The 12,105-nt window shown below is 58.0% G+C and overlaps 1 protein-coding gene across 8 annotated transcripts in view; it reads right to left on the reverse strand.

The window, feature by feature from the left end:
• Positions 1 to 12,105, reverse strand: part of Pitpnm2 (phosphatidylinositol transfer protein membrane associated 2) — a 126,845-nt gene that overhangs the window by 88,603 nt on the left and 26,137 nt on the right. For 4 of the 8 annotated variants that reach the window (XM_076844542.2, XM_076844614.2, XM_076844190.2 and 1 more), the window contains exons 2-3: positions 9,184 to 9,211; positions 8,989 to 9,090 (exon numbers count right to left, since the gene is read on the reverse strand). The gene's annotated coding sequence lies outside the window, so the exon portion shown is untranslated. Of the gene's footprint in view, positions 1 to 8,876; positions 8,948 to 8,988; positions 9,212 to 12,105 lie in introns of those variants that run through there. The other 4 variants (XM_077109040.1, XM_076844340.2, XM_076844262.2 and 1 more) reach the window with 3 other exon arrangements.

Below are 12,105 nucleotides of genomic sequence, written 5' to 3' on the forward strand. Positions count from 1 at the left end.
TTCTCTTCTGTAAGAAATTAAGCATTGCCAATGCCAAACAGGTCCAGCAGCCTGCCCTGCCGTCCAAGGTCCCCGATAGACCAGAGGACAGAGTGGACAGTGCCTTCTCCCGTCTCCTCTCCCCCCGCAGGAACAAGTGCGCTCGGGCAGTTGGGGAGGAAGGCTGTCTTTCTAAGGGAGCAAGCGAGCAAGCACACGCAGCGGTGGTGGGTGGCGGTGTGGCTGGGGGGTGTTCCAGCAGGCTTATTTATAGCTGGCCCGTCCGCACGCTCCCCAGCACTGCCCGCCCGCCCGCCACTGGGGCTTTTCAATCTGTGTCTATATTTATCGCTTGAAGCCGTTGGGATAATGGCAAGGCCAGAAATAGCCTCCAAGACATTCACGTGAAGCTGATGGGCAGGTCCCCGGCTCCCAGGCTGACCTCACCCCAACATCTGCTGCTTGGCAGTGGGGAACGGGAACAGCTGTACAGGGCCAGGGAAGCAGCCACAGGCAGATTGGAACAACGTAATCCCTCTTCCCCCACTGGCTTTGGCCCTCTGCAGTGAGGCAGGGGACACGTCCCAACGATACATCACAGCTGCCAGGCTGAGGGTAGACCAAAGGTGACATGGCTCCCTGACGTCAGTGCTGATCAGAGCTGCTGCTCAGCCCAGGGTGGGGGAGAGAACCATTTTGTGAGCAGGCACAGGCTCACAAAGCAGGTCACCTGCGCCAGGGCTTACAGGAGCTGCTCCTGCCCTGGCCCCTGGCCAGCAGTGGGACAGCGGGTGTGGGTCCTGACTACCTGACTGCTTCCCACCCCAGGTAGGGAGGGAGATGCAGAGAGAACCGCAGGCAGAGAAGGAGATGGGAGGGGAGTGGACGGAGGAGGCCCACTCCTTTCCAGATTCAGTGTCCAGTTGACTGAGGATCTCCTGGAGGGAAAAGCAGTCAGAGGCTCAGCCTCCAGAGCCTGTGCGAACCTCGTTCAAACCTGGCTGCATCCCCAGCGGCACGGTGAGCAAAGGGCTGGTGCTCTGGGAGCTTAATGTCCTCATCCAAAACAACAGCATTCTGGTTGAGACTGGCACAAATCCCACACCCGAGAGCTCCCAGGAGGGCAATGGGCACTCTGAGGTCCGCCTGCAAATGTGGTTCTTCCCCAAAGGGGCCTGAGGGAGATGTTCAGGGGAGGCCTGGAAGGGGCCAGAGCTCCAGAGGGTAGGAGGAGCATGAGCTAAGTCAAGACCAGGCTGGGGCTAGAGAGGCAAGCAGGAGGTGTCAGGAGACCCCATCATGGGAGGGGCCTGGCGAGACCCTAAACATGCAGTGGAGAAGGGCGGCTCCTCCCTGGTGGTAGCAACACACGTCATAGGAACCTGTAGGGTGGCAAGGAGTCCCCCGACCTCAGTCTCTCCATCCTGGGATCAGGTGAGTGCAGGCCCCAGCCTCCACCCCTTCACCCCTGACCCTGCACTGCAGCAGTCTGGCGCTCCTTGGCACTCCCCAGACACACGAGTAACTTGAGAGCAGAAGGCTTCAATGTGCGCCATTCCCTCTGCCTTTCCCCCTCTCTCCTGGAAAACTCCTCTGCACCCTTCAAAGCCCAGCTAAAATGCCCTTTCTTCTGTAACCCTCCCATAGGCAATCAGCGGCTGCTTTCTCCCTGCTCCGCCTGGACTCTGTGCCTCCCCCACCCCTGCCTCCTGTCCCGCACACACAGTGAGCACTAACCTGCACCTGTCCCCCATCCCAGAAGGCCAGTTCTTCTTCCTTGCTGGATCCCACTGCCTGGCAGTGAACGTCTGCCAGGGGACAGTGGGAACTCAGGCCACGCCCACCCAGCTCTGTCCCAGAGGAAAAACTGTGAAGAGCAGAATCTCATCTGGACTCCCTTGGCTGACGGGGCGGAGGACAGCCATGGTTGCCCTCTGGACCTGCCTCCCATTTTCTGTGGAGAACAGGGAAGCTGCTGCTGCACAGAGGCTCTGCAGGTGGGGGACACCCTGGCAAAGGAGCAGGCACCTCTGCTGGGGTGGGTGGGGCTCCCAAGTGGGGCTCCCAACACCTGCAGCCCCAGGGCTCCTGAGCAGACTCCACAGGTCGTGTTGACGCCCCAGGGGTCTGGCCAGTCACAGAGCAGGGCCTGGTGTCATTCAGAGCTGTGGCTGGGTTCTGCCCTGTGGTACCAGAGCTGTGGCTTTTCGAGGACTAATGCCCAACTTGCTCATGCCTGTGCCCAGAGCTCACCTCGGGCCTGAGTTTGTGTGCTGTCCCACCAGCGCCGTCCCAGAGCCCTCCTTCAACTTCTCAGGTCCCCAGGGCCACCACTACCTGGCACAGTCCCTAGGGTGGGGGAGATCCGCAGGGCAATCAGGAGAGGACAGTGGTCCAGGGGCAGTACTCAGAAGGCAGACTCTGCAGGCTGAATACGTCACTGGCAGATGCCCTGGCACACATGGTCTGAGGGACCATCCCGGCTCTTACACCAGACAGCCCTGGCCGGCCTCCCAGAGGGCATAGCGTACAGCAGGTCCTGATGTTCTCCAGTTCCACAGACGGGAAGCTGAGGCACCGGGCAGTGTCCAGGGCGGTGTCCGGGGCGGTGTGGCTCAGGGGCAGCCAGCAGTCGCCTCACTAGGGAAGGTCTCAGTGCTGCATGCCCACCGAGTGCCCGGCAGTGCTCTGGGCTGTAACCCTCGGCCTTTCCACACCTAGGCCATCTGTGGGAGACCCTTAATGGTCAAAAACAACACACCATGGGGCTGGGGTTGTGGCTCAGAGGTAGAGCACTTGTCGCGCACGTTGAGGCACTGGGTTCGGTTCTCAGCACCACCCATAAATAAGTTAATAAAATAAAGGTCCATTAACAGCTAATAAAAAATTTAAAAAAAATACCTGTCACCTCAGATGTGTCCTTGAGTGGGACATCAGATGGGCGGATCCTGGGCCAATGTGAGAGGGGGCAAGGCCCCTGCAGAGACGCCCCTCCCCCACGCTGTCTGCCTCAGTCTCCCTGACTGGTGGGGCTTCCTGCTTCGGTTAGTGAACTTGGCCACACTAGAGTGCTAGGGAGCAAATGTGACCTATTTCCCAGGGGTATCCATTATTGGAATGAAATGGAGAAAGGGCAGCGCTTGACTGGCAGGGGGAAGGGACGAAGGGACTTCAAGCACAGGGTGGGGGTGGAGGGGTCCTTCTCCTTCCCAAGCCCCTCAAAACACTCATTCTTTTCACCTGCAGCACACAGCACAGCTCAGGCACACAGGGGGGCTTGCACCGGTTAGCCATCCACTGGGGCCTCCCCTCCTGCATGGGGCAGGCTGAGCCCACAAGCTCCTCTGTCTTGAAAAAACAGAAGCCAAAGGAAGAGGGCTTCCTGACAACACAGGGCACAACCTGGCACAGCACCCAACCTCAGGGGCCCTGGTGCATGGTCTACACCTGAGAATCGCCAGGGAAATGCTGTGGAGCCCCAGGGAATGTGTGTTGGAGCTGCAGCCCCAGCGGGCAGCGTCCGACCAGAGGGCTGGAGCACAAGGGGAGGGGGCTAAGGGACATGGGGCAGGGGACGCTGCAACTGCCTCCCTCAAGGACAGCAAGCTATTTCTAGTTTCTTTGCTATGCTGCCTCCACCATCCCAGCTTCAGGAAGGCACCAACTTCTGGCTTTCACAAGAACAAGAGGCTCCCAGCACCGACCTGGCCAGGCCTCCCTGCTTCCGGGAGGCCAGTCCCTGCTCCCCCACCTCTGATCCTCAGCTGTGTCCTGTGATCACCTAGAAAAGGGCAGCTGCCAGAGGCAGATTGTAAAGCAAGCACTGCAGCGGCCTCCAAGCTGTCCCTCCTGGACAGTTTACTGCGAGTAGGAAAGATCGGAGTTAAATGGCCAAGGGAAAAGTCCAGCTGGATCTTTCTGCCTCCTTTGGCCTCCAGCTTCAACCTCCCCCAAAAGAGCAAAAGCAAGATCTCCCTCCACTTCCCTACACAGCCCTGTGCTGAAGAATCTACAGGTGACATCCAGGTCTCCCCCTGCCAAACTGGGATAGCACAGCCCCTCCTGTACCCTGCTGGTCACAGGGCACAACACAGCCTGTCACCAGAGCAGCCTTGCAAGCCAACACAAAAGGGACCAGCCTTCCTTCTCCTCCAAAGAAGCACACTGATGAGCCCACAGGGCCTCCCAGCAAGTGGGACTGGGCCAAGTCAGTCCTCAGAGTTCAGTGACACAGCTGAAGGGCAGAGACCCGGACCCTAACCAGTCTCTGCTGCCCACTCTCGGTTTTTTGTTTATTTTTGGTGGGGCTGAGTATGGAACACAAGGCCTCCCATACATGAGGCAAGCACTCTGTCACTGAGCCACTCCCCAGCCCCTGTGCCCCTGCATTAATAGACTAAATCATGGATTCAAACAGAACATCTTGGTGGACATGGGCCTCTGGCTTGTGCTCACCAGGGGTATTTGGTGGCTGCAGAGAGTGTTCAGTGCCTTATCTTGGATCAACAACGGATGCCCTGACCTTGACAGTTCCCTGCACACACCTCAAACGTGGGCTTAGGACCACTGCATGTGCTTCCTTAGTCAACCTGTCTGCCTCCCTGGGACTGTGGGCTCCTGAGGACTGGGATACCTTACTCAATAAACAATGAATGGATAGTACTTGGGAACTTCCACTCAGATCTGGCCAAGGCCTCAGGTGACATCAAGGCTGCAGCCCAGCTAAGGTCTAATGCTGCCCAGAGTGCCAAGATCCTCAGCTCACAAAGCCTTGTCTCCTGGCCATGGCACTAAGGGTCCCAGGGCTCTGTCTCCTGGGCCTTGGACAGCCCTTCTCCCTCCAGCCCCCAAACCTCCACCAGTTGAGCCACCCATTGGTCCAGCTGCAGAAATGTTAGATTCCAAAAGCCCCGATTTTGGGTTGAACCATTTGCTGTGTGACTAGACAAGCAGCTTTCTTTACAGAGTCTGTTTCCCCTGAGCTTACATGAAAAGTCGGACCTAGAAGATTTCGTTTTCTATTTTTTGGGGGGTGGGGTACAAGGGATTAAACCCAGGAGTGCTAACCATGTGCTACAAAGGCCCCTGTGCCAGCTTGGTCTAGGGCCCTGCACCTCCTGCTGTGACCATCATTTCCCCCTGGTCTCCCCACTCCCTCTCTGCACCCCATCCTTAACACAGTAGCCAGAAGCCATCCTTTTATAATACAAGTTGGATACTGGCCCTTGACTTCAGCAGCTTCGCAGCACCTCAGAGTCAAGGTCAAAGCCCCGACCTGACCTACAAGGCCCTACTCCATGCAGGCTCATTTTTCTTTGACCTCCTCTCCTTACTTACTCCAGCTTCTTGAACAGCTCCTGCCTCAGGGCCTTTGCACAGGCTGTCTGCTCTGCCAATATGTTCTTCCCCAGGGGACCTTTCTGGCTCTCTCCCTCACCTTTTCCAGGCCTTTGTGTCATTGTCCCTTCTTAGGCCTTCTTTTCAGCTTTGTTTAGCTTTGATCATCATCTAACATCTGTTCCACTCCCTGTAGGTCTAATGTTTGCAGAATTTTTAATGGCTGTCACACACTTGGACCCACCATGGGGTCACCCGTACTGCTACAGGGAACTGCCACACAACCCTCCCGCTTGAATACCCTCTTGGGAATCCCTCTGAGAATTCCTAGCTCTGGACACTCCCCAGGAATAAAAGTGACCGTACAGCTCTAGGGTTAAGTGGGTGACTATGGAAAGAAAAGAACCGTATACTCTGCCTGAGAGGAGTGGCAGGAGGACCTCCCCACCAATGTCCAGGGAGCAGGAGGCGCGATCAGATGCAGGCAGCTCGGACCAGAAGACAGGCGGGAGGGAGGGAGACATGGCCAGGCAGAGTTTGAACCTCGGGCAAGCATGGCACAGCCCTGTGGCGGCACCGCGCTTAGGGACGGGCCGGTCTCGGGTCCCCAAACGCACCCATGCCACTCACCCCTCTCCTCTCACGGCTCGGCCTTGGGAGCCAGGTGCTGTGGAAGGCAGTGCAGTGTCTGACTGCTGCCCTGCCTAGGCGGGAAGCTGAAGGACAGGAGGCTGAAGAGGCCAGCCTGGGGGAGGGGCAGGGAGCAGGGAGAGGCCCACGACCTGGCAGAGCTGGAGGGGGCTGGAGTCGAGAGTCAAGCCAGGACATGGACACGGGTCAGAGTTAGGTCCCTCCCGGCTCTCCTGCCAGCATTATGGGGACCACAAAGAGCTCAGATGGAAGCTCTGTCCTCACAGACCTCAGGGCAGCCTCCTGCTCCGAGGCCTCCTCTCCCGTTGGCCTCCCTCTGCTCTAGGTGGACAGCCTCCTAACCTCTCCCTACCCACCCACCCAGCCTAGGCCAACTCCCAGGGGGCAGAACTGCCCAGAGGAGGGGTGAAAAGGGCCTGTGGGCTGGCGCAGGTGGATTCCTCCCCGGCCAGGCCAGGCCCACCACGAGCCTATGTCCCTTGCTGCTCAGGTGGAGGTCCTGCCTCAGTTCTCAGCTCTCTTCCTCCTCAGGAGGCAGTCCCCCTGCCAAGGCCTGACGGAGACAATGGCAGGAAACACCCCTCCCACGGGGAGTCCAGAAGGAAGCCACTGCCTGCGCCCCAGACCTTCCCCCTGTGTCTGCCACCAGGTCGCAAGGTGAACAGCAGCTCCACTCAACCATCTCCAACCAGGAGGGCAGCGTTGGGGTGGGGCTCTCCCCGTGGGGGCCCCTTCTTTGGGGCAGACCCTCTCTCTGGATGCCACTCTGAGTGAAGTGGATGCAGAAGATGGCCAGGCTGTGCTGAGAAACACCAGTGCTGCCCCGGCCCCACACTGCCATCCCCTACCCCTGCCCCACCTTCTGAAAGAAAAGGCTCGTGGCTCCTCTGGAGGAAGGAACTTGTCTAAATATAAGCCCTGGGGCTCCCGAGGAGAGCCTGGAGGGGCGCTCTCAGCCACCCCTGCCCAGGGCTGCCTGTCTCCACCTGCAACCTCTCTCTGCCCAGAGCACAGTGGCCTCTATGCCCATCGTGGCCACCAGCTCCCAGGAGTTCAGGGGGTGATCCTGACCATCCTGCCATGTTGGCGTATGGTGCCAAGAATTCTGTCATCGGAACCGCTGTGACGACACGGGGGAGGGGGGCGGCTAGCATGGGTCAGGGGCCTGCAAAGAGCTTCAGAGAAAAGGAGATGTTTGAAATGGAACCTGTCGGGCAGGGGAGGAAGAGGGAGCCGGGAGACACTGGAGCAGCACCAGCAAAGCACAGAGCACACAGGGCAGCAGCTCCGGCCTGTGGGGACTCCTGTCTGCCCCAGGCACAGCTGTGTGCCTGGCACCTGGGGCAATACCTGGCACATGCCAAGCATTCCATAAATATTCAATAAATATTTTCAGGATAAGTGAGTGGGTACAGAACTCCTGAGGACACTGTGAGTCCCAGCAAGGACCTCCAGGGAAGCAGGCACAGGATGTCCTCTCTGCAACCCCCTCTGGAATGCAGCTGCCCAGCAGGAAAAGAACCCCTTCCTGTAAGAAAGGAAGCAGGAAGCCCAGGCTTGCTGGGGCAGGGTCCCTAGGAGCAGCTCACCCAGGTTCCTGCCTTGAGGGGGAGGCCAAGGCCCCCAGCATGTGGCACAACCCCAGTGAGCATCAGTGACCCCTGGAGAAGCCTGGTGTCAGAGCTGAGCATTACTACGCCCCACCCCCACCCAGCAGCTGAGACACCTCAGAAAGTGAACTAAAACAAAACAAAAAGCAAAAACACAACATAGCACCCTCGCCCCTTCACACCCGGGCCTTTTCACAGCAAGGAAAGAGGGTGAGCAGTCGGAGAAGAAAACAGCCCGCGGCACTCGTCTGAGACTCAGCCGGACACATTCGCCCTGCCACAGGCAGCCTGGGCCCTGGGCACCCTGCCAGGCACCCACCCAACAAGAAGGGAGGCCTGGGAGGGCAGGAGCCAGGCTGCAATCCAGGCCTGGGCCTGGGCCTGAACCAGGGTCCCTGCGTCAGGGGCTAAATTTGGAAATTCAGACCACAGGCTCCCAAGTTCAGATTTGGGGTCCAGTCCCAAAGACAGCACTGACTAGCTGTGTGAGCCTGACATCTGCCATCTCTGCACCTCAGCTTTGACTCCCTCTTGTGAAACAAGACGCCAGTGGCCGCTGGGCAGCGTTGCTGTGAAACTGGCATAGATGGTGCTTTGAAAGGCTGCGGCCAGCCCCACAAAGCAGAGGCTAGGGACCTCAACTGCCCCCCTCCCCAATTTCTGAGCTTCCCTGGATGGAAGACCCAGGCTCTAGGACCCCAAAGCTCACACTAACCGAAGAGTACATGGGGGCAGGGGGCAGGGGAGTCCAGGAGAGGAAACCACTTCTGCTCTTGTTCTAGGCACCAAAGGCCTCAGCAACAAAGGGCAGGGTGGGGCATAGGAAGTATAGAAGCCAGACACGTGAGGGCGGGGGCGGGCGGGGCTCTGCTCTCTGCCGGGCAGAAGGTGGAGGGTGCCAGGAATCTGCCACTCAAACTCTGGTCCTGAGGTGGCCACTAGTGCACCGGCCTCCATTTCTCTCTGGGGAGTGAGTGCCCAGAGGGAGAGCATCTGTGAAAACAAGCCCATGCTGGTTTCTGGGCCACTGACCACTGACCACAGCTGGTGGGCAACAGGGCGAGGCTCGAGCCAGGGCTCTGCTCTGGAAGGAGCCGCCATCTTCAAGGCAAAACTCCAAGGGTCCAAGAGTGGGTAGCATAGGGCAGGAATGGCAAAGAGCCACCCAGGGTGCCACCGGGGCCCCAGGGTGGTATCAAATCTGGAATCCAGAAGTACCAGACATAGGATGTAGGTCCTTCCTATTTGAGGAAGATAGACCAATATTTGTAAGAAGCATAATCAATGAACACAACCTACCCCACGTTGATCAGATGGTCAGGGTTTTAAGGGTGGAGGAAAGGGCAACGGGCTCTGCACACCCAAACCCTGAAGGCCAGGAGGCTGATCACTGTGCAGGGCGCGGCCTTACCTGCAGGTCTGAGTGGCTCCATTGATGTCCCTGCCACCGAAGAGGAACGGATCAGTAGGCCCACAGAAGGGTGTCGGGGACCAGGACACACGTGCCAGCATCCTGCAGGAAGAAGCCCAACAGGAGGGAGATGAGATGACGGGACTCCCAATCACCCATGCTGATCCGCAGGGAGGTCAGCAGAGCCAGTCTCACCAGAGCAACGAAGTGAAGCCGGGTCCCCCTGGAACAAGAGGATAGAACGGGACATCTGAGTGAGGGGGTCTCCAATTTACAAAGCGACCCAGTCCAGGGTGCTCTCAGGGAGCAAGTTCTGGCTTAGAACTGGTGATGGGTGCACCCTGACACTGCCCCGTGCTGAGGGAACTGCCAGGAGCTGGACCCATACCCTCATGCGCAGCTGCCTCCTTCCCCTCCTGGAAGCCTTAGGGTCTTCACCCAGGAATCCTGTTGGGATCAGAGGACCCCAAACTGTGGGTTGGGGCCGGTGAGGGGCTGGAAAACCAGACAAAGCAGGAAGAAGAGCAGGGGTCTGTGCCCCAGAGCACTCAGTCAGAAGATGTAGGACCTCCAGCTGGACGGTGGGACGGGACGCCCCCTCTGCCAGCACCGAGGCCAAGATGAGCACACAATGGAACTGCAAGAGAGAGGGGCCTCCAGGGACTCCTGAGTCCAACCAACCCCACAGATGCCACTGAAGCTGCCACCCAGTCTGGGGCTCCAACAGGGACCCAGGACACCCCCAGGCTACAGTGCAGCACAAGACATCCTGGAACCCCTGTCCTATGTGCAGGGAGCAGGCAGTGGCCTGGGAGGCACCCCTGATGACCATGGCCAGAAGGCAGCTCCCTTGCAGGCTGTGGACGCTGGATGGGTCCAGGAACCAAAGCCCCAAGTCCAGGACAGCCCTGCTTTACAGGCTGAGCCAGGCACCCAGGCCCCTCAGGCACCCGTCTGTGCCCCTAGAGGGTAAACAAGTCTTGACAGGTATACGCCAACCCCAGGGGAACTGAATGGAGGCTCGGAATGACAAAGTGATCAACTGCCAGCAAGCAGCACAGATGCAGGAGCCAGAGCAGGAGAGGAGGGAATGGGAGGCGCAGAGAGCCTGGTGCAGGCGGTGGGCGGTGCGGGAACGGGCTCTTCACACACGCCCCCACCAGCCCACGCTCCCAGGGAAGCCACAGCCAGGGCTGCAGACAACTTCTGAAGACCTAGGCTCCTCGGCAGCCCGCCTCCGCCCTCAGCTCCAGGGCCTCAGTCCGTGCCCACATGGACCCTGCAGAGCGGGTGCGGTCCTAGAGGGCCCTGCAGAGCGGGTGCGGCTCCCGGGCTCCTGCACACTGCTCAGGTGCCTCTGCAGGGCCCTACACCTGCTTCTCAGGGTCACTGCCACCCCAACACGGCAGGGTCAGCAGCATCGCCCCACTGGGAGGTCAGGAATCCCATACAGGCTGAGTGCTCACCACAGTGACACCCTGGCCAAGGGTGACCGGATTTGGCAGGCAAGGCCTCTCCACTCCTCAGGATGCCTCCCCGTGGGTGAGAAGGTCAATGGTGACTCACACCCAGCAGAATTAGATCCACAGGGGCGAGGAGAAAAAAGGCGCTCTTGGAACGCAAAGAGGGGTGCCAGGGGAATGGTATTTCTGACCCCCCCCCCCCCAAAAAAAACGTATTTTTAAAGTCCAATAAGTGAAGGCAGGATCTGGTGAGGAGCCAGACCAGCAGGGCACAAAATACCCCCACAATGACATGGAAAGCTGCTGCCCGTGGAGGCGGTGACCCCTTCACATAAAGTCCACGCCCTGAAGGGAACGAAACCCACAACAACACGGGATTCCTTGCTGAGAGCCCTGGAGGCACCCTGATGACCATAGCCAAGGTCCTGGGGCCAAGGGTCTGACACCCTCCCCCCGCCCTTTGCTGGGCCCAGGGACTAAAGGAAAGCCCTCCATCCCTGGGAGTTTTCAATCTACGTCTTCACTGTGCCTCTCAAAGGACGTAGGGAATCACAGGGCACAGAAAACAGGAAAACAAAACAAAAACAGCCTCGGAGGCCCATAGGAACGGTAGAAGTCAGAACTGCTTCCCTAAACATCTCTCAGCTCCCTGGTGCCGAGTGGGGTGGTGGGAGTGAACGAGTAAGTGAATCTGTTTCTCTATACGGTTTCTATTAATAGCCTATCAGTCTCTCCTCATCCCCACTAAATAAATGTCAAACAAACACTTAAAGAATACCGGCTTGATGGGGCGCCAAGCTGCAAGCCTACCCAGACGTCCGCGTGTCTCGAGCTGGCCCTGACTGGGAGCTCGAGTTCCAAGCAAGTGGGTAGCGTCATGAGCTGACCTCACCCCTGGTCGACATGGAGCCTGAGGCGGGTGGCTGGAGGACTGGGGGTGGGGGCTGTGGTAAGTGTCCAGCCATCAGCACCACTCACATCTGAAACATTTCATCACCCTAAGAGAAACCCTGTGCCCAAGAGTGGTCACTTCCTTTCCTCCCTCCTCCGGGCCCTGGCAACCACCCATCTGCTTTCTGCCTCTAGGGGTCTGCCTCTTCCGGACGCCACACACTATATTCTGTATCTCTTTGGCATTATGGAACCCACAGGCGCCTTCTGTGTCTGGCTTCTCCACTTAGCATTATGCTCTCAGTTCCGGCCTTTGGCGCACAGAAGTGACTCACTGCTTTTAATGGCCAAGTAATATTCCACTGTGTGGACTGGCCATTCGTTGTTTCTCCACCTGTCTGCTGTAGGACAACTGGTTCTTTCTACATTTTAGCTGTTTGAACAAGGCTGATGAGAATATTTGTGAACAAGTTTTCCTGTGGACATGTAATCTTGACTCTTCTGAGTATATATACCTGGGGGTTCCTAATTTTTAAATAAAATAATGTTGCTTAATTTAAATCAAGAAATACATGTGCATTTTGAAAAACTCTCAAAACTCAAAAGAATGAGTTTCCCTTTTGTCCTGGGACCAGAGGCAAATTCCAGTTCTGCCTGAGCCTGCCATACACACCATCCATTTTGAAAACCAGTGCCTGGGAGGGCAGATCAGGCCAGAGTCGGCCTAAGGATGCCAGGGAAGAGTGCAGGGCACAGCTGGCAT

Source organism: Callospermophilus lateralis, chromosome 1 (genome assembly GCF_048772815.1).
Source record: "Callospermophilus lateralis isolate mCalLat2 chromosome 1, mCalLat2.hap1, whole genome shotgun sequence".
NCBI lineage: Eukaryota > Metazoa > Chordata > Mammalia > Rodentia > Sciuridae > Callospermophilus > Callospermophilus lateralis.